At 36.8% G+C, this 27539-nt stretch overlaps 2 long non-coding RNA genes across 2 annotated transcripts; one reads left to right on the top strand and one right to left on the bottom strand.

Annotated features, from left to right (window-relative positions):
- Positions 1 to 1584: 1584 nt before the first annotated feature.
- Positions 1585 to 12555, top strand: LOC141728837 (uncharacterized). Its single transcript, XR_012580054.1, has 3 exons — positions 1585 to 1673; positions 2690 to 2950; positions 7047 to 12555. It is a non-coding gene; the product is annotated as an uncharacterized LOC141728837 (long non-coding RNA).
- On the bottom strand, positions 9762 to 22067 carry LOC141728838 (uncharacterized). The gene is made up of 3 exons (XR_012580055.1): positions 21841 to 22067; positions 13677 to 14028; positions 9762 to 12062 (listed from the first exon to the last, which is right to left on the bottom strand). It is a non-coding gene; the product is annotated as an uncharacterized LOC141728838 (long non-coding RNA).
- Positions 22068 to 27539: the final 5472 nt, after the last annotated feature.

Raw genomic sequence — 27539 nt, 5'->3', positions numbered from 1 at the left:
TAAAGGTTGATGACAGATACTCAGTAAGTACTCATAGAACAGAAACTGCCTGCCTAGGGGGTGACAGAAGAGAAATAAAAAGACATTGTGACTGAAGGAAAGCTTAAGTCCTCTGTGCCAGCCACACCATAAATCAGCATATCTCAGAAGTCATAACACCTAGAGGAGAACCTCTATGCTAGTATTTTATTTCATTTTTATTTTCTCAGGAACCTCTTTAGAATTCCACTCTTTAATGATTACGTTCTCAGATAATTCTGATTTTCAGCTCTTAAAAGTCCTTTCTGGTACATGTAATATTCTCACCAAATTTTCAGGTCATGCAACAAAAAATTCTACAAGGTCATTAAATTATTTTAAAAACACAAGGAAGCTGGGAACACTAACAAACATTGTCAACTATAAATTCTTACTTTTAAGACTTATTTTTTGTATGCAAACCCAGAATTTGTTTCAGAACATCACTGTGTACGCTTGGTTCTTTTCTTTGAGGAGAAATTACTTTCTTTTTTGTGGGCACAGTCCTACATTTTTTCACAAGTGAGTGCAAAAATAAACCAGGGATCAATTTGAAAATTTATTCTGAAATAAGGATAAAAATTTGGACAGAATGTGCAGGAAGGTGTAGAAGATGTACCTTTGGTCATGTGAGTAAAAACCAGAGGTCTTCTTTTCACTCTCCAAGCTTGGCAGGCAGAGTCTATCCCTCTGTCTGTCTGTCTGTCTGCCTCTGTAGTGGATGGTGTCTAACAGACTGCCCAAGATTGGATTGACTGCTGTCAGTCAGTCCCTGGTAGTGTAGACAAAAGTTCCACGTGAGTGGCTGCTCAATTAGCCAGGCAAAAGGAAGAGATTCACAGCTACCTGCCTGGAAAGGCAGTGCTTGCTTACTTTGACAAAAATCCTGCACCAAGTTAAACACAGGAGAGAAAATGTGTGCCTCAAGAACAATATTGGCATTGCAAATACCAAAAGCAGATTTGGAAAGCAGCTGAAGATGAGAAAAGCTTCCCAAAAACCTTCAGAGAAGCATCCCTACTCCAGAATACCTACTCTCCTCAAGGTGATGCTTGCCACATTTATGTGTGGGATTACATGGTACCTCTGACAATGGCAAACCAGACAAGATGTTGTCCACTCGACACTGTGAGTCCTATACAGAACACTTTTAGCAAAGGACTTTGATAGTGAATATAATGGGGGACTTGATAGAATTAATTTTTGTTAGACTGTATATTAGTACCAGATTTAAGTTGGGGAAATGCATTTGCTTATTACATTAAAACTACAGCTGGATAAAGAATTTGTAGGGGTTATCCACTGGGTATATCAGAGTATACAAATGTATTGAATACATTGGAGTAATCTAGTTTTCAAGATGGATTTCTAATCAAATAAAATTTCTTCAGCTGGAAAAAGTTGCTTCTTTGAATTTCACATCAATCTCTATTTTTAATGTGCATTTTTTTCCACCTTGTCTGTCCTTCATGTCTTGGTTACAACACACTTCTCTAGACTTTGCCAAAATGAACTGTTAATCAGTTTCTTTCTCTTTTATTTTTTGGCATGCACCCCTTCAGGTCAAAGATTAAACTTACTGAAATCTTATTGAGGTATGAGTTGTTGGAAGAATCAGTTTTTCCATGCATCAAGGACTTTAAAATCTGACACAGGTATGAGTCAGTATAATTGTAAAAATGTAAACTGCATGCCATTTTATTTTAATTGTTAAAAGAAAATTAATGTAAAAAGATTAGATTTAATATAACATTTTGGTGACTATGACACAAATTATCATAAGTAGGGATGGTGGATTCTAATATGAAAATGAAGGGGAAACATCAGAGAAGAGTGATATCTCTTTAGGTGCTGCCTGTTAAAGAGAATATAATAATGTGTTAAATAGGATTTCTGAAAATCAGATTATGAGGCTTTTGAGTTAGGCAGTTTTCCAGAGGTGCAAAAAATAACGTCCCTCTTTATATCAAAGTAATCAGCTTTTGCACTTACAGACAGTCCATTTACTGGCTCTTGTAGGAAAGAGTTGTTTTGCTGCTCAACTCAGCTAATTACTTTAAAGTTAAAGGAGTAGATTAGCATAAAATAATCATTCTAATGCCTACTAGTTTGCTTGAGCTTTGGTAGACATGCAAACTATCCACTAATAGGGAGTAAAATATTTCATCATACAACTTAAAGTTCTTGTTGACATCTCTGAAATAATAAAACAAAGTAAAACTGTTTGAGATCCTGATGAAACTTGGATATAACTTCAAATAGATAGCTAAGAACTGAAGATGATAATCTTTCATAGCCAAGGGTTAGATACAATAAGGTATCAGCATCCCTGCAGACTGGCATGGCAATGCCACTGAGCAGAATCCTGGTCCCCGAATTAAGTGTCCAGGACACTTTACATTCAGGAGAGGTTGATTCTGGAAAATGGTGGTCCACAAATCTCATACACTGAGAGGGAAGCCTCTGAATGTAAAGCACTTGGAAATGCCAGTTGTGGCTGAAATCCCACCTTTCACAATGGAGGCTTAAAGGAAAGGAAAATGCTGATGGGGATTCTAAGCTTAGCTTCCCCACTTCACATTTTCATTCTTTGCTCTTCAAGGCTGTCTCAACCTAAAACAGGGGTAGAAAGCAATTGACTGAAAGGGATTTTTTTCTTGTTTCCTTTCAGGTATTTGCAAGTTTGCATACAGACTGAGGCTCTAAACCCAAGGCAGAAAAATAACACTTTTCTTCCACCTGGCTTAGATTCCATCTTGGAGAGAATCAACTTTTTGCTTGGAGAAGGCCTATAGCAACTGGACCTAACTTGAATACCAATGCTATTTGAGCTGGAAATCCAACTAGATGACTTCTTGCAGGTCCTTTTCAACCTAAATTACCATTTGATTCTCTGACCCTGGAAAGAACAGCACATAGAATATCCCTCAAGGTGAGGATCTATGTAGAAGCTCCGGAATTGCTTATTTCAGTTCTACTCAAAATTAGTCAAGTTAATGTTCTAGGTCAATCATTTAAATAGTAAAAAAAAAAAAAAAAAAAAAAAAAAAAAAAAAAAAAAAGTATTTCATAGGTAGTCTGAGGCTTCTTAAAAGGGTAGGGGATGCCATCTGAGGAATGGCAAGCTCTCTGTACCCAGGAAACATATCAGCAATTGGAGTCTGCAGATTTGGGGGTGAAGTGAAAGTAATGACTTTAAATGACTTTGCTCTTGGAAGGGGCTTCTCTCACTTCTCCCAGAGCTGCCGCCAGGGTACAGTGCCAACTGCTCCCTCAGTTATGGTAACAGCTTGGTTTTCCAGGACCCCAAATATCAACTACTTGTCATGCATAGTTTGCACTGCCATAACCTCCACCTTTGCTCAGAGCTGGCCACATTAAAATTAAGTCCACCAATAAAATCAGCTTAAGATCTCTTTTCCTTTGTTGACAATAGGTCAAGTTAAAGAAAGTGTGTAAATTCATTCCTCAAAACACAGAGGATGCCTGTAAGACCAGCATCTGAGTTGTCCTACAAAGGAAGTCGAATCCAGGAAAGTAGAGAAGTACATGCTCATTTTACTCTGTTCTAATACAATTCAATCCAAACTCTGTGAGAATATGACAAAGCAAAACTTCTCCTCCAGGGTGGGTTGTGTTGACACCTTCCCTCTGGGTAATCTAACCTTGCTCTGAGACTCCTGTCTGAGAATAAATTCTGTGAGAGCTGCAACATTACTTTTTTTAGGTCTCAGCCCAATACCTTTGACTGCAGTCTCAGTCCTAAGCTGTCTCACCTTGATCTTCTAGAGTGGGGAATCAAATCAATTTTTTCAGTTCAAATGAAAAATGTTTCAGTGCTGAGAGCAAGCAATAGGATGGCTACTGTGTCCATGAGCTCTACTCCCAATGCAGAGCCTGCACTGAGTGTGCTTGCTGCGCACTGTTCTGTTTTTGTCTCGTGTGGATACAAATACCCATGCAGAATTTGCAAAACCCTGAATTTACACCTCCAGCATAAAATACTGTGCTCTCTAAAGTGAAGCTTTTGGTCCCCCAAGTAATCCTTTTGAAGGGGATGCTGAAAACCACCTCTGAAGTCTCAAAATAGGCATGGTCAAGCCACAAAAGGGTTCTGTGGTTAAGAGCCCTTTTAGAGCTTATCCAAAACCCAGACTGCAAATGTCAAGGGGAATGTAACATATAATTATTCCAGAAGGATAATAACAATGATGGCATAAAAGCTCTAAATACTCGCAGTATCTTTCTTATTTATATATCTGCCATGGTCACCTACTCTTTCAAGATGAACTCAACTCTGAAATGCAGCTTTTAGTGGCTTAGTGAAAATGGAGATTTTGGTTGTCTGGGTCACAGGAGCTCTCTTAATAACTAAGAGTTGGAACTAGCAATTTTTTTTCAATCACTCCAATGACATTTTTAACTTTTTTTCTTCTCTGCAATAGTTTCATGGTACTTTCCTGTGTGTTTCTGAAAGATTAAGGTCCAATAAAAGTGCATTCAAAATATTTTTAGCTTTAAATAGATCTTGTAGATTCTCCCTCATTAGTTCCTCCAGATTTGTAATGGTTCATGACATTAACTTTGCATCCCTTGGGTTTGTTTCTTCTTATGCATTCTAATATTTGCTTAGCTTGTGCAAATAACTCTGTTATTTGCCTTGAAAACTCCTCATGCTAAATGAAATTGGCCTGCTGATTCTTTATTTCACATTAAAAGTTTTTGAAGGAATTATCATCTGGGCCAGCAAAAGTGACAAACTTAATCTAAAAGTAATCCCAAACCTTTCCAGAAGTTAGGAAACTTGTTCATGTTTTGAAGGGTTTTTGTTTAATTTCTCATTTATGTACCTTGCAGAGCTTTCTTTCAGGAAAGAGTCACAAGCAAACATACAAAGGAAAAGGTTCTGGCACTGAATTTGATGAGTTTATTCATTCAGAAAAAAAGAAACAGGAAAAAAGTCTTCTTGTAAGACATGTGGGAAAATCTGCTTGACAAACTTATTTTTTGTTTACTTTTTAAAGCATAAAAAATCAGAAAATTAGGTACTTCATAGACTCTTGAGCTTGTGAAATTTAGCACGTCTTCATGATAACTTTGCTTACTGTATTTATTTTATTCAGGCCACAAAAGCCTGTTCCTTGGAGATTCTTAAGTGCTCAGAAATCTGTTTCAACTATCTATTTGCTTGCTGAAAGTATGAGTATATTCAGTAGCAGCAGCAGTTATTTAGAAGACAAATTTTAAAATCATATAAACAGAAAGACAAAGATTTTGAAAACATAATCAGTACTTTAAAAGTACTGCTTTTTTGACTATTATTTTTTCTTTCTGTGGTCGATTTCAATTTTAGCTTAGTCTGTATTCTGATGTGGTTTACCTTCCAAGCCCTGAGGCCATGACTAGACCTGATTGCTCCTACCAGTAGGATTGCTCCTTACAGTCCCTGCACATTACCACGAACTGAGAGACAGCCAGACTGGCACAAAGCAGAAATGTAACCAGTTACAAATGTCATAGAACCAGTGCATTATTGTAAACACTCTTTTTTATCCTTTACACTTATCGAAGATCTTTCAGCTTGACTGCTCTCCATCACTTTATTTCGTCACCAAAACTGACACTCATACATGACAGCTGCATAGAAGGAAAAAGTGTAGTGTCATAAAAGATACTACTGGATAATGAAAACACAAGTTTTTACTAACTGATGACCAGAAATATAAATATGGAGTTTTGTTTATTTATTTTACATTTTAATTGATCAAAGTGTTTTCTATGGTTCTGAGGACAGCGAAAGAGGGCAGCAAAAACAGATGCCAGAAAGAGATTTATGTCATGCAATTATTTCTAAAATAGCTGTGGCTGAAATGGAGTAACAACAGGCTGGTTTTACTGTAAAGAAAATGAAGACAACCCAAAAATTAAACAAGGGTCTTTGGTGTCGGCCCAAAATTTAAGGGCTTTGTTATTTTTTCTTGGGCTTTGCCTCTGCTTTTCATTCTAAAAAAATGTTTATTTTGTTGTGGTTTTTTGGTTTTGGGGTTTTTTTTTAAGATATCCAGCTGCATTTTTTGTCCATCCCTCACTGATCAATCTCTACTGATCATTCAGGAGGCTGTTGTTTGGTCCCCTCTCCCACAGCATATGTGAATTTTTTGAGCCTCAATAAAGTCCAATTACTGAGTCTGTCTTTGGACTTTAAATATGATGTCTTGAAGGAGCTCAGTTTAACATCAGTCTTGAGGACTAGGAATGTGTAATCTGACTGCCAAGGTCCTAGGACTAATGCCTCTATTCCAGACATATATCCTGAGGGCACTCATTTTCCAGAAGTCCAGGCATGTAATTACTATGATTTACAATAAACTCTCCAAGGATACAGAGTAATTGAAGCCCATGAAAGCCAAGGGTCTCAATGATTCTAATACTGTTTTTACAATTATAGCCGGAACAAAGATACAGAGGAGAAAAACTACACACCTTCCCCTTTTTTATATTCCTCACTATCAGAATTGTATGAGGCTTTGTCAAGAGGTCTTCCAAGATGTATGGGATCAGTCTCCTTAGTTTTGTCTTGCCTTCCCATTATTTGCCCTACTTGTTATCAGTGGCCTTCTAGTCTCTCTGAAATAGCTGATGAAATCTCTTTCCTTTCATGTCAGTTTTTCAGATGAGTTTGACCATTCCAAACAGCTGATCAAAATGTACAATTGCCCAATCTTCACTAACTCCTTTTCCACACTGACTGTGTAGCCTTTGCAGACCTGCTGAAAAATGCATGAATGAATCTCAGCAGTTCATCCATCTGATTCTGATTTATCCACATGAAATAAACATGCTATCCTGCACCAAAGCCCCAGGTGGAGCATCCTGGGAAAGTAGTTAAACCTTTGAGGACAGATAGAAAACAGATCAAGGTCAGCAAGATAAATGTCAATGCTATGCTGAAAGGTTAATTCAAGTATAAATTATCACACATTGCATTAGAAAAATACAAAACCTCCCTTTCTCTCTATGCATTGCAGGAGTGAGCAAAAAAAACCTTCTGCAGTGGTCGAGATTGCTGCTTGTTGGCGATGATTGATGAAACGTGCTGAAGCCGATTACAATGACAAGTATTTAATATACCACAAGGAAAGTTAACAAACATGAAAAAAAAATAGTTTGGAAGGGATAAAGAGAGAAGCATTCTAATTCAGACTGCTATCATACTTGAATTTACTACTGATCTTGACTGAAATCCTCAAGTACAGTTACATTGAAGCCCAAGTCTTTTAATGGAAAAATTGCTTACTGATCATCAGTTGAGAAAAGTTGATTTCTCCCTAGTGAACAAATCATTGATTTTATAGATATGTTTTGGGGTTGTGGATTTTGGTTTTTGTTTTGTTTTGTTTTGTTTTTAATATCCTGGCTCCACAGAAAAAAATAAGAATTTTACTAATACCTTGACTGCACATTGGGCTTCTCATCAAAATTTCCGAAATTTAGTGGGATAAGAACTGATATTTTGGAAAATGGAGAAAGTAACATTACACAGGGCACCCAGTTGGTCTCAGATGGCTCTCAGCTTGCAAGAGAGATAATAATGTATTCCTCTTTCTTTGTCATGTAAGCAAGAGCAGTTACAAAGAGTAATTTTCCAGGCTTAGTAGTTGCTGTGAAGGAGAACTGGGATGCACGGTCCCCTAAGGATCCTTCCTCTGAGCCACCTAGGAATGTCCATGAGGGGCTATGGACCCATGTTGTGATTAGAATATGCGTCAAGTCCAGCCTATGATGAGCTGCTACAAGAGAAAGAGGAAAGGTGGGCAAGAGAAGGCAGTTGCTTATGGTGTTTTGGCATAGGCTCTCAAAATAAAGCAGTGCCTCTTTTAAAAATCACTTTGAGGGATTCTCCACAGGATTCTGATCTTTGGAGTACTCTAGAACTGAATAGTAGTTTAGTAAAAAATATGAGATATTTGGTATACTCATATCAGATTTTAACAGCAAAATTTTTATTCGGCACATATAAACCCAGAAGAAAAAAAAGCTCTTTGAAATCAAGATTGGCCAATACTCTGCATAAAAAGTTATAGATACTTGAGTGAATTTCCAAATTAATTTCAAAAGATTCTAGTTTTTTGTTAATTTTTTTTTTCTTAATCATCATCTGAAACATTAGATGATCTCAGGGAAAAAGGGAACAGTTAATTTTCACCTGCTGCTTTGGCTCAATTTCATTGTTATACTTTACCACCACATAGGACTAACTGAGCTAAGCCAGTCATAAAAGCAATGTAAGAAATAAGTGAAATTATAAGGACCCACCTGAAAACAGTCTTTTCCTTTAAGGAAAAATTGACCTTAAGTGTGACTTTAGTTGAGGTTAATTAGAGTTGGCATTCAGCATTTTGAAATACTAGAGAAGAACTGAGAAATCTAAAAACTGGATTTTAACTTTGAAAACTTTTACTTTTAGCAGTAGCATCATCTATTACGCTTTTTAATAGGAAATTTATTGACATTTTACTATGAATTTGCATTCTGCATTGCATTGTTTTACGGCTTTGATTATAGTCAGAGGTAAATATAAAAGAATAGCAGAGAGCACTAATTTATTGATGTATTTTTTGATGCAAAAAACTAATGGAATTAACAGGCCTATAAATAATATTTTATGACAGAGGACAATGTCTGGCAACTCAGTAATTCTTTTTACCTTCGTTATTAAGCAGAGGCTCAGGAAAGGATTGCTACTCACAAGTTTTCTGGTCGCTTTTGATGCTCATGCTCTTAGCTCTCCACTCTTGTAAAATATGACCAAAAATATAGGAAGAATTATTTTCCATTCATGTTCATAAAACAGTAACCATTAGTGTTGAACAGTATGTATTCCAGGTTGTCCTGCATTTATTAAAAGTTAAAGATGACATAATACTTCTTACCTAAAATGCCTAAGGAGGAATGAAAGAATGTGGGTAAAATACAGAAGAACCATTCATAATGACTGGGTGAGGATGCTAAGAAAGGCTGCGTTGTAGAAAAACACGGAGAGAAAAAATAAAAGGCAACAGAGATTGCATTTCTTCAGCAGAATTTTTTTAGGATATTGTCTTGAAGAACTGCAGATAGCGTACAACTGAATACCAGAAGAAAACACAGCAAATCCTTGAAGAACATTGGTATCAGTGAGGCAGATTTTCAATACTCTAGAAACTGATGCTCTGGGAAGTTGAGTTTAGGAGGGTTTCTCATTACAAGAGCAAAACATTCCACAGGTTTACAAATGTGTTCTGATTTTCAGTGGATTTTTAAATTATTTTTTTAATAAAAATATGGTTTCAATCTGTTAATCCCTTACAAGGCATTAGAAAATGTTCATGAGGGTAATAAGGAATTATCTTCTTCCCTAAAAGAAACCAAATACATGGTTGTATGTTGAATCTCTAAATCTTAAACAGTTCCTTGGCATAGAATCTATATGCTACCCAGGTATCCTTATAACTGCTCTCTTCAAGACAGGGAAGCCCATCAAGCTTTATAATAAGCTAGTGCTGCCACCTATAGCAAAAAGGACTTTGTCTTTTAGCCTACTTCAAGCACAGTACATATTGAATGATATTAGAAAGAAAAGAACTTACTGAATTACAACTGGGATATACAAAATGGTAGCCAGTTCACTTAAAATTGTGAATGAAATTTATGTGCATCAAAAGCAATTATTTTTATATACTTCTATGTATCGATTAATTTTCTAATTGTGTCACAAAAGTGATTGTTGGCAAATTAATATAAATTACATTCCTCAAAACAGTCTTTTTTTCATCCTATATATCGCAATCTGATCATAACGATAATGTTGAAAATATCCCTAAAATTGAACTACACCTTACTTTTTAAACTAAATATTTTAGATGTTCTATTGTAAGCTATCTGGATCTGAGTTCAGGAAACAAAATATTTTCCATGTTTTATATATTCCTGTTTACATACAAGTGGCTTCTGTATGCCAGTCCTTCAAATCTGCTGGCACCAAGAAGTAGTAGATTTAAAGTGGTTTTTTTTAGAATACCATCCTTGCTTTTACATTCATTCTCTAGAATGTCATGTATCCCTGAAGATCCCAAGTGTCTGAGCTACAGGACAGTCCTGTTGATAATTGTTTGAAAAACAAAACAAAGCCAGTTGTCAGAAGCAATTTGCAACTAGTAAAACACACTGATATTTAATTCTGCCCTGTTTCTGGGAACTTCAGAGATTTTAATCATCCTTTAAAACACAAATTTGTAGAAAAAACACAACTGTAACAATGCAAGGTAGATATTTTCTTGGCATAAGCCAATCTACCACCCTTAGCAATGAGTCATGGCATAGTTTCTCACCTGGCTTTGTAACTTATCACATAATGCCACAATTTATTGGTGGGACATTTTTTCCAGAGATGCAGCTTCTCTTCACATAAAGAAGCAGAAAAAGAAGGGTCACAGCTCATACTGGTGCCCCAGTAGCTATAGCTAATGCCAGTGAGAAGATTAAGAAATAGCACTTACTACTGCAGAATCATCACAGGGAGCACAGGCTGGAGTTGGAAGGAATCAGTCTTCAATGCAGTAAGAATATACATGCTTGATAGGTGAGATGGAAATGGCAAGTCCTGAGTTACATGACATCATTTCACACTCCACAATACTTTTAATAGAGCTTTAGATTAATTATTTAATTTCTGAATTTTATAACAAATAAAAGAGAAATATCTAGAAAATATAGATGTTTTTAGACTTACTAATTACTATATATGACTTACTTTAAGACTTACTAATTACTATATATGCATTTTGTAGGGTAAACATTGCATTTACTCTTACAGTTGAAATGGATCACTATATTTTATAGATAACTAATTGTGTATCAAAAATTAACATAGTTTCCTGTTCCAATGCTCATGCTTATTTTAAAAATAAGGACTCTTGCAGTCATAGTAAAGGGAATGATAATTGTTATTTGCAGTAGTAATACTAGCAGTACTAGCATGTGATGGATATTAGTTTTTATTTATATTTACATGAAGAGAAAGACCATCACAGGAACAGGTTGCTTGGGTTGCTTAGAATCTCTGCCATTTCAATTCTTTTAAAAGAAGCTTGAAAAATATGATTGTGTTTTGAAGAAAGGAACAGTCTCAGTAACACTCCAAGTCCAATGTAGTCCGTGATTTCACAAAATTACCAGCTGCAATATTAGCTGCAACCTTGATGCCTTTCTGTTCTGCTTCTTTGCCTTCGCCCTTGCTTTCTCATTTCCATTGCTTAGACCAGTCACTGTCTGCACAATTGTTTGTGTGATCATACCCTTGAACAAAGGCAAAAACACTTGAAACAAAAATAAGTCTTAAAAAATAATTAATTTTTAAATGCAGGTGCACTTCAGATTGCAACTGTTACTGAATACTTTGTCTTTTTTCTGTATTTTTTCTTTGATTTTCTATAATAATTTCATAAGAGTATAGACATTCTGAATTTCTACAATGCATTCTGAGCCATCACGTTGTGCTAGCACAAGGTTTACATAGAGCTATTCACTCTAAAAACAACATAGTAACAAAATCCAGCCTATATCCATCCCATAAACTCAAAACTATAGTTTGCAAACTGTTTGTACAAAAAACATTTATTATACAGTTCTCACAAACTGAAAAGATAAGTAAAATGAGAGAACAGGCCTTGTTCAACAAGCTTTTTCAGCAGATGTTTAATTTAAAGCTTATGAACAATTCCAAAGTCAAAGCTCCTATTGGTATGCTTAAGGATATTTTATTAAATCTTCTGCAGTACTGAGAATGGAGTAAGTGAAGGGTGCCATAGCAACAGTAACTCAGCTGAAATTCACAGCACTTTTCCATGTTCAATGCAGGTCTCTATGCTGATTTTGCAAATAAATTTGTAAGAAATTGACTGAGTCTTTAAATTAACATATTCATGAACAGTGTTCCCCAACAGTCCTGAGTCCGCAGTGTGGAAACAGCGGGTCATAGGCATTCCATTGACTTCATTCATTCACTATAAAGCAAGAAAATAAGGAGAGGTTTTAGTCTAAGTAAGCAAGGTACCTCAGCTGACCAGTAAGTGCCATATTAATAGGTTTTTAAGTTTGTCACCAGTTATAAAAAGAAATACCACAGAATATTCCTCAGAAATCTGCAAATTCCAGGAAGGCAAAATGCTCAGAGTATCTTTCAACATGACTGAAAGAAAACCATGCCTGTATATTGCAGCCATGATATTTTCTGAAAAATCCTTTCCTTAGGATTTTTCCTCCTGAGAAGCTGAGAGGCCCCAAGAACAAAATGTAAACAATGATTATCTGCTGCTGTGGAATGCAACAGGTGGATCTGTGATTGGTCTCATATGGTTGTTTCTAATTAATGGCCAATCACAGTCCAATCTTCTTGGACTGTCTCAATCACAAGCCTTTGTTATCATTCTTTTTCTATTCTTAACTTGCCTTCTGATGAAATCCTTTCTTCTATTCTTTTAGTATAGTTTTAATATAATATATATAATAAAATAATAAATCAAGCCTTCTGAAACATGGAGTCAGCATTCTTGTCTCTTCCTGGGACCCCTGCGAACACACCGTCACAGCACATTACAATAATTTTGTCTATGTTTGTGTGGAAATAGAAAGACTAAGCTTGTACACTTATTCACTACAAGATTCTTGTAACTCTTGAAGTCAGTAAAAGATACTTTACTTTTGGTAAAAGAAGAGAAGAAAAAAGTTTATCTTTGATATGCATTGTTGGTGATCTACTGAACCTAAATTATCCCTCTATGAATGGAAAGGGATGAAAACTTCAGTCCACCCATACATAATTGTCTCAGATGGGATGATATCTTCTATCTGTTCCTCTGCAATTAGTGTTGAAGAAAACTAGATGACCACCTAAAAATAGATTGCTAAATTTTAAGCCTAGGCAAAATGCACAGCCATCAAATTTGGCGCTACTTTGGTCGCTATTTAGCCTTTACAATGGTATCACCAAACTTGTGCAGAGAAATCCTTTTTACCTCTCAAAGACTTGTGCACATGGTAACATCCACATAAACCACATTTTTATTAGTGGCATTTTCTTAAATGCACTGGAAACAGTATTCTTGTAGGGATTTCATGCATATGGAGGTAGATTTTTGCCTAGATAGGCTTTTGAATAGAAGAAACTCATCTAAACTCACAACAATGTCTTAATAAATAAGCAGTAAGGATGATGAGGTATATAGCTTAGTCCTCATGAACAAAAAAAACTAACAATGCATCTGTGTGAAATGAGATGCTCTTTATCTCTGAACAACTGAATGTTTTGAAGGCATGAAAGCAACACTACAACTTTTGAGTAAATGAATGGAAGAAAGCTATCATAATGCCTTCATTTTTTTTCTTTTCCACTTCAACCAACGTGTTATTTTCAAGATCTTTCTGTTTCCTCTTAAAGCAGTTATTCACACAATTGCATAAGAAATAGAGGTGAAAAGGTGTTAATTAGCTAACAATGAATTGTGAAGTTCAAATAAGAATGGTATTCTGTTGGAGAGAAAAGGGAGGAGGGGAAAGGAAGCTACATTTAGCTGAATGTAGCTAAACCCAGACCTGCAGAGCTCTGTGTGCCTGCTTACCTACTGATCCGTGGGAGTACTTTGACTGTCCATGTGAGTTGAGTAAGCATACAAGTAGCTATTCATTGCTTCAGAGCCTTGAGGCGTGCCTTTGTTCAATATTTACAAGTACTGATCGCTCCTCAGGGGGCCTGGCACCACTCAGGTCTTCCAAATCCATCTCAAATGCCATGCAGAGGTAGGAAGGATTGTATTTGAGAAGAGCTGGAATTAATTTTTTTCTTCTGCATTAGTATCAGACAAGTATTTACTCCACACTTTATGAAACACACATAGCCATGCCATTTCCATTTCCGCTGGAGCAGTATTTTCTTCTGAAGTCCCCTCCCCTCGGTCCTTGTAGCTGACTTCACTGCAGTTTTGAAAATGCACTAGTTAACATCTTGTTAAAATGAAGCAGAAACTCAAAGTCGGTCAATCTTAACACTAATTTAGCAAGTGTTGCCCTTCACAATGAAAGAGGTAAGTGACTTGAAAAATGCCTGCTTGTATGCATTACCATGGGTCTTGTCTTGCAAAACCTGGGGGTTTTTGTTTAGGACTGTACCAGTGGTCAGCATTAATCCTTTCACAAAGAATTTTCATGTGTACCAAAATGTGGGATTTCTGTCTCTCCTAGGCTCTTTTATCCTTGCCAGGGATTTGATAGTTTATGTGAAGGTGTAACATGGAATGACATAAATTAATCTACACTCTAAGACTGGAGACATGAATTGTGATTAATCTGCATCAGAGATTAAGTTTACAAAGAAAGGTAAATACATTAAACACACAACTAGTAGCTGTGTCCCTGTGTGGACTGATTAAAAATATGTTTCCATTTCTAGTTAGACCTTCCAAAAAAAAAAAAAAAAAGTCTGACCTCAGGCATCATCTACCCAAATGAGGTACCTAAACTTAAAACTTAATAGTTCTGTAAGTCTTTGTCAACTCTAAGAAGATACGCATTCAATTTTATATGAGCTGATATTCCCTCTCCATTCACTTCATAATGGATATGTCACTATCTCAGGCAGAGTAATTAGGTGTGTAAAATTAGACGGGATGAAAAAGAGTATATGTAAATAATTTGATGCAAAGCACTATTAGATATTTGCTCTTCATCTTTGATACTCCCTGCTCAACTATTTATTTCAAAATGCCAGAAATATGCTTTAATGGTAAGTAAGTTAAACCTTAAGACTAACTAGAATTATCAGACTAAGAAAAACCAACATTCAGGCTTCATGAAATTTATTCCATGTGGTTGAGTGGACGTATTTGAATCTTCCCTGTGTATCAAACCTGAGAGCAACGTTTTTCTTCTGAAAAAGGAAATATAGGAGACTGCTATGGTTTAGTGTCTTAAAAACAAAAACTCTTTTCCTCAGCTTTACACTTTTGTATCAAAACAGTGTAAAAAACAAAATATGAATCCCATTACTTTTAGCAGACCTATCTTGATATCATAAAATCACCATGTAAATAATTTGTCAGGACAGATATGAGAAAGCAGGACATCGGAAATAGACGAAGGATTTTGCAACATGCAGCATAACCTACCTCACATGTTAGTGAGAATTCCCTGTGTAACAAGATTTACTTCTCTTCTTCTTAAGATCTATGAATTCACCATAAACTAAAATTTTTGAAATTGTGGAAGAAAATACCACAATTTTTTTTTCTTTCATATAAGTAGGGACAATGCTCTTCAAAATGTTCTGTTTGCTATGTTGAGTTTTTTAAGATTCTGTGCATTTGTTGTGTATATCTTCTTTTTGTGTACATCCTACTTTCTTTAATTAAATTCCACCTATTAACTTGTGAATGCAGGCATCAGTTTCAAACCTGTTCCCTTGTTCAAGCATGGATTAGCACTCATTCTATTAGTCACGTTGAGCCAATATATGGCAATACACATAAGAATTGCATATCATTTATATGCTGCATATATGAAGTATAGTGTGCATCTTAAGTACACATTATTTAGGTTGATTTATCTCCACAAAACAGCAAAATAAAATTATTAAGACATACAACTATTTTCCAGATCCATCTATACTCAATCTTGCAAAAAATTGTGTTTGTGGCACTTAACATAACTTGCATATAATGTAGTGAAAATGAGAACTCAGAAGTAGCTGACAAGTTAAGAATGGCTATATGCAAGCTTGAAAATTGAAACAAAAACATACAGACTTTCCAGCCAGAGCACTATTGAAAGCAAGAAAAAAACCCCATGATAGCTGATATATGACAGCTAACAAGCTCCATTCTAAAGGCAGAAATGAAAGAATATAAAAATAAAAAGCAATCGATCTTCCACTCTACTTCACCAGGTTTCTCCGTTTTGATTTGTGAGGCCCCACTTGAAGTGCTGCATCCAGCTCTGTGGTGCTGAGTGCAGGAAAGACATGGATCTGTTGGAGCAGAGCCAGAGGAGAGCCACACAAACTGATCAAGGGATGGAACACTTCTATGAAGAAAGGCTGAGAAAGTCGGAGTTGCACATCCTGCAGAAGAGAAGGCTCTGGGGGAGACATTTTGCAGTGTATCAATGCTTAAGAGGGCTTGAGAGAAAGATGAGGACAGACTTTTTTAGCAACAGGACAAGGGGTAACGGCTTTGAACTCAAAGAAGGACAATTCAAATTTGATATAGGGAAGAAAATTTTTACAATGAGGATCATGAAACACTGGAGTAAGTTAACCAGACCAGTGGTGGATGTCCCATCCCTGGAAACATTTTGAGCTACCTGGCCTCATTGAAGATGTCCCAGCTCACTGCAGGGGGATTGGGCTAATGATCTTTAAAAATCTTTTCCCACTCAAACTATACTGTGATTATATAACTATGATCCAACACCCAGCAAATGCTTTTAAGTACAGCAACACATTCTTATTTAAGTCTCATGGGTACTCTTGTGAGAGTTTAAATCAAACTAGAATTTTAATTTCCAAAATACATGACATAAACCATGGTTCCCTGTCAGGAGAAAGATATATATTCTCTAAAGCATATATTGAAGACTTCTGGGAATACTCGACCTATTATTTAGTACCTCAGCTTCAAAATACAACTCAAGCATTCATAGTCATTTGTACTCAGTCTTCTATTTTTACACATGTTTTAAGCTAGGTTAACATATTTCAATGCATCAGCTTCACAAAAGAATGAGTTCTACAACTGATGCATTGTCAAGCAGATGTCAATTCCATAAGCCTATCCTAATCCTCTAGTCAGACAAGGAATGCATTTTTCTTTTTTAAAGCAGCCTTACATGTAGCTTAAGGGTAAAAGTCTCAGAGTTGTGTTATCTTCAGGTTTCTGAAGTATTTCAGAACAGGTATGAAATATGTTACAATTCCCCAAAGGAGAAAGGGATTCTGTGTATATATATATATATATATATATATATATATATATATATATATATATATAACTTTTCCTACTTAGAAAAAACCTGTTATAACAGTAAGTCACAGAATGGTGCATTAGTGAGTTGTTGGTACTGTTTTTGGATGTGCCTTCAACAACTTGTACATATCTGAGACGTTACCACAAGAACGTCACAAAATGGCTCAGAATTCTTAGGCACATGTTTTTGTTTTTGTTTTTGTTTTTGTTTCTTAACATAACTGATAAACTAATGGAAAAGAGTTAAAGGTCATTCCCAATGGAAGAATAAGGGTAAGACAGAATTGCTGTGGGGATTCAGGTCAACCTTGCATGAAAAGAAGATGCCTGACTAACTGTAAGAGTAGATTGGTCATTGTGAAGGTTTGAAATGAGGGGATTGGTCTGAAAAAACCCAGTCCATTTCAGAAATGCAACCAGAAGTACTAAGGGTTAAAATTATGGTCAGGAGTTATCCGAATGAGATCTTGCCAAAGACCTGTATATTCTTCTGCAGGTCAATGGATCTATGTATCAGCTATGAAATGATTCTTTCAGAAATAATAAAAAAAGAGTTAATCCAGTAGCAGCAAACATTACTGAAAATAGCACATATGGAGTTGTTCTAGGTCTGTGCTCAGAAGCCACATTCTTAGGAAACAGGAAATTCACATCATGTTATTTTCTTTATTATTTGGCTTAGCCCCTGAAGTGCCACAAACTAGCAAGTAGTATTTAAAGCAATTTGATCTAAAGCTGTATTTTTCCCCTGCAGATGTTTTTAGAACATTTCAGTAAAGCTGAGGAAGTCGACAGTGGTCACAGTTTTTAACTTGAGAAAAGGGAGAGCAAAACCCCCTCAATTTTTTTGACGAGAAAGGGAATGTAAATATACTAATACATGTTTCTTGAACAAAATTTAATCTCAGTGTCATGTCTCTAGAAAGCAAACCACTTTTTTGTCAGTCAGACTTCTTACTCTACTCCTGCCTCGCTCTGCTGTAAAGTGTATTTGCCTTTTAGTAGAGCACTGTTCTCACCCCATCTGTACCCCTCAGCTCTTGCAGAGCGCAGCGCCTCCTCCCTCTTCTGGCAGCAAGGTGAAGAAATGAGAGATGAAGGTACTCTCTACTTCCACTCAGTTTCTTAATATTTAAATGACTACACAAATGAAGACATATGAATTCAAATTAAAATATAAGTTTATGCATGCTGGAGAATCTCACAGCTTGCACTAGATGCAGGCAGAAGAGATCGTTACTTAAAAAGTAAAAAGATGTTAACTCTATCCTAGCTGTAACCATGGCACTTGTTTTTGAGAAGAAAAAAGTTAAATAACTTTGATAAAGAAGATTGATTTTATTTTAGGAAGCCCAGAAATAACTACTTGATGAGTGCTTATGACTAGATCTTCTGCCATGACAAGGACATGTGCCACAGTGCATTCTGTGAAACAATTCCAAAACAATCAACTAACCAAAAATACCACAGACTGTTTAGAACATCCTGTGAAACTCACTGTAAATATGCTTCAGTCAATTTAAGAAACCTGTCTTTTGTGGACTGGAACATTTGAGACACTAGGCCAAAGTCCATTGAGTATCTTGTCTCTTCTAAGACAAAATATTTTCTACTACAAGAAAAATTTTAGTGATTTCCTATGGGAAAGCTAACCACTGCTAAAAAGGAAAGGGATGGAGCTGGGAAATTTCTTTGTTAACCTAGCTCTTTGCTGTGCATTGTGCAACCTTTGTTCAGAAAACAACCTTTGTGTTCAGATAACCTTTCCACTTAGGTCCACCTTTCTACCTAGACCATGAGAACCAGTGTCTTTGGAGTATGCATGCCCAGCCCTCTGCACCCTTTGCTAGGGGATGTGGCATCCAGAGCAGCACTTGTGTGTCAGACATTGCCTCCCCTGATGAAGGCCGTGAACAAGCTGAGCATCCAGGGATCCACACAGTGGAATGGGGGTGTGATAACATGGAAAGTCTTTCTGAACTGTAGAAAATCCAGTGGTAATGCTAATAATATATCTTGGTATCATCTATTTAACTCCCTTCTCCCAAAGGATCTGCAGTGTCTTCATACCTTCCGGAATCCTCTAACTCTTTCCTGCTTCACCCACTCACTCCCTAGCGACATGCCATCCACAGCCCACTGCTGCTCAAATTACGCCTTCCCTGACACTGTATCCCTGGAGATTTCACTTACACCAGAGTGCTTGTTTTCTGCTTTGCTTGGAGATGACAGGAGTCAAGGGGAAGGGAAGGAGGCAGGGCAGAAAATGGCTTTATAAGTAGTTCCCTTGGCTCAGGGCAGTGAAACAGTAAGGGCAGAAGAGACAGGGACCAAAGATGCCTGATCAAGGCCTGATTAAAGGATACCACCACTATAGAAATCTCCTGCACTGAGCCAGTTCTGTACTCTTTCCATCCATTCCTCAGGGGCCTTCTCCTTCATGGTTAGGCTTTTGGTAAAAATGCTTTACTCAGTGAGTGAATATGCCTTTTCTGTTTTTTGATGGATTTTCAACATCCCAAGACCTACAGTCCCCACCTCATGGGATCCTCACAGCCAGATCTCTCATCTCTCCAAGTAACACCAGCTCTGCTCATTCAAAGCACACCAACTCTCCCTGCTCCCTGTTACTCCTTGTGTCCTTGTCTCCCATGCATTCCTTCCAACTTACTACCAGACAGTGCTTTTACCTGATACTTCCATTTCTGTAATGCTAGCCTGTAATAGGACATCAAATCTATTTTTCTTCTCTTGTTATCTAAAAAAGATTTTCACTAATTTGTAGCACTGATCTCTCAGAATTATTGACTTTATAGCAAACCTGAACACTGAAAACATACTCACTGAATTATATTTTGATGATGCTGGTGAAGACTTCATTCCATTTTTAAACCACTGATGGGATATGCCTGATAGATGTCTCATTAATTCTTCACACTTAAACCACTCATGATGGATCATCAGTTAGTATTTTTATTTCTCAGATCTTGTTGCTTGTGCAGCAGACGTTGGTCATACTTTTGTCATTGTTGTTATTATTGCTACTAAAGCAAGCTTCTGCTACAGAAATTCTGTTATCAAAGCCTCTACAAGAATATCTGATGAATTCAGCTGATGACTGAGAGTGTGTGAGCTATAGATGTGTCAAAGGAAGGTAGCAGTTCTTGACTCTACTGATTCATTCTGTGACAGATGTTACATTCAAGAAGTAGGGGAAAGTTAGAAATAAGCATTTATTTATTCATTCCACAGTCTCCTGCAGCAAAAAACTACAGTAGTGACAGTGCTCACCCACACTGAACAGCTTAGAAATGCCAATTTATGATTAAAAAGAAAGCTGATTGTTCTGTTAACATGGAAACCTTTCAGAACACAACAAAGGAAAAAATAATCTACCTTCAAGGTCTTACTGGCTACACAGCATGACATATACCAGAGCAAGTTTTATTTGTTCCAACATGCAGGTTGGGATAGCAGATAGCATTTTTCATGCAAGCCTAGAACTCACACTGGCCCTTTTCAGGGAGTTGATTGGGGCCCAGTACATGAGATTTCTCTATAAATAACTCTAGCATTTCTTGGCAAAGAGGGGAATTTCATCCTGAATGCAGATGTTACTTCTAGATGAATGACACTCCCACCTCTCCAGCCTCTTCCTGGAATATATGCTGCCACAAGTGGGTGCCACTAACAAAATTATATCAGTGCAAGGTCAACTATATTTCTCTCACTCTCCTCAGTATCTAAAGAGCCAGCAAAGGGCAGTCACATGGCTTTAGCATTCAGTAGCTTTGTATATTTTTGGATATCAGAGTTTCACTTCCACTGTCATTCTGTAAAATTTGTGATCTTTGTGGTGGCGGGAAGTGATGGAGAAGGGCGCATATGAAAGAAAACCTTACCACTATGTTCATTCCTTTTTATTTTCCTAACTTTTTTTTAAGAGATGAACAAATGTTTGGCAGAGAGAAAGATCTTAAAAGCTTAGAACTCAGAACTTTCAGGAACTTTACTCTTTGCTAGCCCATCTTGCCTTCAGCCTCAGCTGAAGCTCTGGAAAATGATGGCATGGCACAAGCTGTGAGTGCCCACATGGCCTCCACTTTAACTCTGAGCCATGGACAGACAGTGTTATCCAATCTGCTGCTTCCAAAGCTGTGGGAAATCTGTCATTATTGATCTGTTTAGACCATTATATTAACTAGAAGCTGTGTTAACAGTTGATAATGACAGCTCACTGCAATCTTCTCCTTCACTCTTCCTTTCCATTTCTTCTCTGACTTCCTTCACCAGCCATGGATGTGGAGTGGTACCCTTTTGTGTGTATTCCCACAGGATAATCTGGTAGGGAAATGTAGATGTCTTCCCAAGGCAACAGCTTACTGGTTGTATATAAAAAATGTAAAGCCTTTTTTCTCCTGAGCTTTTCAAAATTAGGTTATTGATTCCTCTCTACAGGAAAGTGCTATATTTAAATATATCATGGTAACTGTGATTTTGTCATGGTTTAGGAATGGTACTCCCCAATGTACTGTTCCCACTGAAACCCCAAACCACACATTGTTCACTCTCAGTCCCCCTTTTCCCCTTCCCATCCCCACTGCAGCAGATTGGAGAGGAGAACCAGAGGCACAAAATGCAAAGATCACAGATTGAGATAAGAACAATTTACTGGAAACATCAATGATACCAACAGTGACAGCAATAACATTAATAACAAAAGCCTAGAAAATGGAGTGAAGAGCTCAGTCCAACTGCAGTTACTCACCCCAGCTGCTTCCTCCAGCTCAGGACAAGTGTCACCCCACTGCTGTGCCCACCGTGCTTGCTCGACCCAAAGGAACCTGCTCTCCCTGGAAGAGATTTCCTTTTTCTGGCCCTCAGCAGTGACATGAGGTGGTATGGAGTAACCTCTGTGCTCTAGTAGCCATGTTCCCTCCTGCCTAATGCAAAAAATTAACCTTTTCCATACACAGCTGTCTCCTGTCAGCTATGTAGCTTTATTCTTCTGTGAAATTCTGTTATTTGCTTTGTTGCTTTAGGTATTCATTAGTCCAGCATTTGTTCTGTAGCTTTATGTACTCATTAAAGGTCTATGAAACATGCTACAAAAATGTCAAGCACCTTGCATCTCTGATTCACTTCTGTTCAGTATTCAGGTATTAGTTCCAGGAAACCTTCTGTGAACTTTTAATTGCAGCTGGTACAAACTTTGTGCTCCCCCTGCCTGTCTTCAAGCGTCTTTTGATACTGTTCTGTGATGCATTTGAAAGCTGAATCTTGTCTTTCTGTAGAAAATCAACACTCTTCTTTCCATTTTTCTGACTGGATGAAAGTGCTGTCAGTGCCTCAGAGGATCAATTAGAAGCTATTTTACTTGTGTGACTATAGAAAGACAATCTGAGCTCTTTCTCCAATGGAGGAAAAAAATAAAAATCAAAAGACTAATTTATGTCAGTCCTTCTTTCTGAATTAACCAGAGCAATGAATTAGTGGAGTTCTATTTTCACTCTCTCAGAAACCCCACATGCAGACAGTGCAGTATGACAGCAAGGCCACAGCATCCATCCCTTTTAGCTCCCCACTCCTAACAGTGCCCCAGAAGTGGTTAGCAAGAGTAGCTCTAAAACATGTCCGACAGCAGTACACAAGCAACAGAACATCACTGACTAGGTGTGACTCTGTGACACACCAGTGCAAAATTCCATGTGCTTTGTGCCTTGGCATGGCTTTTATTTATCCTTTCAACCTTGGTGTATCTAATCATCTACATCCAAAAATGCAGTAAGGTCCTGTTCACCAAATGTTAGCTTTTCTGACTGAAGTGCATGAAGTGATTTTTGAACAACACAATGTCTTAAGGAATGAGCAAGACATCTGTGGGAATGTCTATTAACTGGAAATTAGGAAACCACAGAGACTCATGAGGCACACATGGAACTTGTGAGAGAGTATAAATATCCCTGAGTTATGCAGCCACCCAGAAAGTAGAAATGAAGGATTTAATTAACCTCTGCTGTAAGCAAGCAGATTATTAGAAATAGCTGTTCAAAAACTCTATTCCAGGTAAAAAAAGCAACCACTGGTTCCTAGAAGTGATTTCTGTGGTACACATTAAGGAAAGCTTTAGAAACAGCAACTGTCAGTCGTGGAAAGCAGAAAACAAACCAAGGAAAGCAAAGCTTCTTCATATTGAACACAAGGTTTTCACAATAAAATCAGTAGCAGAAAGTGCAGTAGAGGACATTTCAGACTTTTAGGAAAGATATGGTCTCCTTGTGGAGAAGAATCTCAGAGCTATATCACTGCTTGTCATGTATATTGCTGCTATAAATTCCTGAGTGACAATGATTTAGCAGAGATTACAGCAGGCAGGATGCCTGCTCTGTCAGAAGTGTCTTGTGTGGATATTAGCAGTGGCTGGTGGTCAAGCCCCTCATGTCACAATCTCTCCTGCTATGGAGTTACTGTCTTTCAGTACAGCAGCTCTCTTTCCCTCCTCCACCTCCACGATTTCTACAATAGTTTAAAATACTGAGAAGCATTAGGTATAGAAGTATATAGATACTTGGAAGTATCAGGTATAAAATACCTGAAGTATTTATATGCTGGTTGAAAGGAAATTAGGACTGTGTGAAAGGAAGATGCACAAGGAACTCCTCTAATGCAGGAATGATAATAAAACTACCTATGGCTTTCCAAGCTGGAACAGAAATAGAGCACCCCGAGTCCTTAAAATCAGGAGGAGAGAAGAGAAAACAGACCAAAAAATGTTTCTGAACCTTGTCCAGTTCCACTTTGAGCAGCTATGAAGAGTGAGCTCTGATAAACAAATTGCTGTAAAATAACATATAGAGCTGCTCCTGTACCAAAAAAATATTTTTTGAAAAGGTAAGTAATTTCCTGTTTCATAACAATACTGAGTCAGCGCCTTGTACTTTCTCAAATGCAGAAACTGAAAATAAAATTCCATAGCTTTTCTTCCTATGAATCTTTCTTTCAGCTAGTATGCAAGCAAAAATTTAAATCTAAGTCTAAGGATCATCAGACCTAGTAGCCAAGACTGCTATTTTGAAAAGGTCACCTTCTTACATGCAAAGCATTTGGAGTGAAATCCAAGCCTTGGCAAGTCTCCTATTGATCTCATTTACTTCAGATGCATATACTGATCAGGAAAAACACTTTACAATGAGGAAGGAATTGAACTGGAAATGTAACTTTATAAATAAAAGTCTTAAATATTATTGCAACAAGATTTTCCTTTTGAATTTCAGGTTTTGGACTGAAAGCTGTTTTTTCTAATTCTCCAAAAAGTTGTATTTAGTTCATCTATGCCACTCCATGGCACTTTCTTCTTCTTGTAGAAGCTAGCTTCTACATTGAAAAAAAATCTTCTGCAGACATTTTAAATTTTAGCCAGATTAACTCAGTTATTTTGATTCATTTTTTTTGATTGCCTTCAGGTTCCGAACCCACACCAATTAATTACTACAGATGATAAAATTAATCATCTTATTAGCCAGAAGCCACAGCTACCACGGTAGCCTCGTTTAGTATGCTACAAGAAAGTCATGCAGAAATCAAAAGCTTTAGAGAAGTTTTAAATATACAAAAATTATTGGAAATATGAGATTAACTCCCAGATATACAAAATGTCTTTTATGGCTGAATTTTATAGTGTTTGACAACTAGGATCTCCAAGAAAGTAGACCAGCATTTGGACAGGAGATGTACTACTGTATTTCATAGTTATCAACAAAAAAGCCTAGAACAAAAAACCCTTACTGCTGGAAGTAGGAAGTCAGACAAGTTAGAGCATTTTTGAAAGCCAATGTGCCCCCTAAGTGTACTGAAATGTCCCTATGTTATTTAATCAATTATTAGAAAAAAATTAAAAGGCTAAGAACTCATTTGTCTGTGATGTTTCTACAAAATATATTTTTAAAATCCACAGTAAATTTGTAAATCCTCAGACACTAAAGTTTAATTTTTTATGTATTTCCATTCATTTTGGGGAATGGTTTGGAAAAGGAGATAGTTATATCCTCTCTATCAGAGAAGTGAAAATTATAAGGTCTATGTCAGGCAGAATGTTGCCTCCTCAGATGGAGAACATCCCTCTATTTCAGGATCAGCTAAAAAAAGAATTGGATGATGGAAAAATTTGGAAATGTTATAGCCTTTTTGTTGTTGTTGTTGTTGCTATCTTTGGAATGAGTCAGTTCTGAAGGTTTTTCATTTACAATTGAAAATGTGAGTGAAAGGGTGAAAAAAGGTTTTGAAAGTGTCAAACACGTTGGATAATAAGAGAAATCATTTTCGTTTGGCTACACAACATTTAAAACTCACCAACTAGGAGTATCAACTATTCTAAAAGCCTTTTGTGCAGCAAAAATAAATGGGTTATTCAGTCAGGGTAGTGCCCCTGAATTGGAAGTCCAAGTTGGAATTTGAGTCTGTCAGAGGTCTCTCAGTGCTGCTGGAGAATTGCTGCCTGTTTACTGGAAGTATATGCTTGTTTAAAAATATGGGAGATCATAAAAGAGATGTTTTTCAGAGTTCTAAGGGTATTCAGTTTCTCCTTCTATATCTAAGCTGAAAGTGTCTCCTCTTGTTTGGTTTATGGAAGTACAAGTCTATGTATTAAGCAAACTATCAGCTCTGCATTAACTTAATTTCCCTTCTCTAATCATGATACATATCAAGATGACAACAAGTATTCTCAAAATAGCAGGGCCCAAATCCATTATCCTCTGCAGAAAACTGCTTGACATTTGTGATATTTAAACACCATTCTTATATGTAGTCAGGGAATGTGGTGAGGCATGATTGCTCTCAGTCAAGCAACATAGGATATCACAGCCCATAAAGTATGGGGTACGGATGCTCTATAGATCACAAAAAGTGTCTTAAATTGCAGACAGGCACATTCTGTGCTGGTGAAAAATGATGAACTCTTCTGGTTTTCTTTGTTTTTAATCATTAATAGCACAGAACACTATCACTTAAGGGTGTTCCTCTTTCTCACAGACTAAGGACGATGTTGTTTTCCACTTTTCACAGAACTTCTGGAGAAATCTGTAATGAAATACAGAATTTAGATTCCATATCTGTAGGCTTGAGGCTGCACTTGCTATAGTCTTATTCACCCCAACAGTGCAATATTAAAAATTATTTAATTTTTAGCAGGAAACTCTCATCTTCTAACTGCAATAGGAGTATGTGGCAGACGTGCTACAGCAGTGAATTCCACTCCAGAGTGTGCAGAGACAGGGAAGGAGGCAGCTCTGCGACTGAGGGCTGGAAGAGATTGCACTGGTGACACAATTTTGAAAATGGTACATGGAAATTTTCAATGCTCTTGACTAAAAGCGCATTCTATGATTCCTGGGCCTTCACAGAAAATACCTCTCTTTCTTGACAGGCTGTGAACCCTAAAAAGAAACACCAGAGACTCATGTAAATGCTTTTACTATTTACAATCATAGATTTAATTACATTACATTTAATTACAGTGAAGTACTGTTGATGCCTGTCTTCTCTTCATCTGTCTCCTGTCAGTCTTAAAAGCATTTCATTGACATGCCTGGAAAATAAACTTGTTTTTAGAAAACTCTTCATATCAAAGCTGAATTAATTTGATTCTGAAGAAAAAGAAATGACATTAAAATAGTCAATTGTACTTCTAGGTTTTATAGCATACATAATTATCAAATTAAACCGTGTCAATAGTAATTAATTTGTTTTGGTAATAAAAACAGCAGGCTGCCTTTTCTTGTGCTAACATTAACTCTTCAAACCATCAAATCTATACATGTGATACACCTCTTTTGTAGTACTTATGTTTTTATATGGCAGCTTGATAGGATTTCTCTTTCAAAAGCCCCATGAATCTTATTGCAAAAGAAGAGTTTTTGAGATGGATGCTTTTCCAGACATTTCATTGCTCATTTTCTTTTCTTAGCATACCCATTTTTATTTGGTATTTTGCAAGAATTTGAAAGCATCTTGTCAAAGAAAAAGTAGTTATTTTTCTATAATTACATATCTAGTCCAGTTCATTGTCCTTGCTACTGTTTTACAAGCTGCATTGGGTTAAGTTCCAGTGGCAGTTAATAAATCTTTGAATTCTTTCATGTAGGGAGATGCAGTAAGAAAAATCTATGGCACAATACCATGTGAATTATCTGTCTAGACACTTCCAATCTCTCTGAAGATACAGTGGAACTATTGAATTACTAATAATCACTGTTTCTAAGGTATGTGTTTAAAGCCCTATCTATGTCACAGACAAATACTTTAGAAAAAGAAGGAAAGTATTTCAATGATGAAACAAAAAATCAATTGTTTTCTGTCAGACATGATCTATAGCACCAAGACAAATTGAGATGCCCCAAAATGTTGACAGAGTATCTTTGAAAAGAAACAAAACCAAAATAAAACATTAAAGTAACTAGAATTTTAAAT

The sequence above is a fragment of the Zonotrichia albicollis genome, chromosome 4, assembly GCF_047830755.1.
Source record: "Zonotrichia albicollis isolate bZonAlb1 chromosome 4, bZonAlb1.hap1, whole genome shotgun sequence".
NCBI lineage: Eukaryota > Metazoa > Chordata > Aves > Passeriformes > Passerellidae > Zonotrichia > Zonotrichia albicollis.
This window is presented reverse-complemented; position numbering and strand designations above follow the sequence as displayed.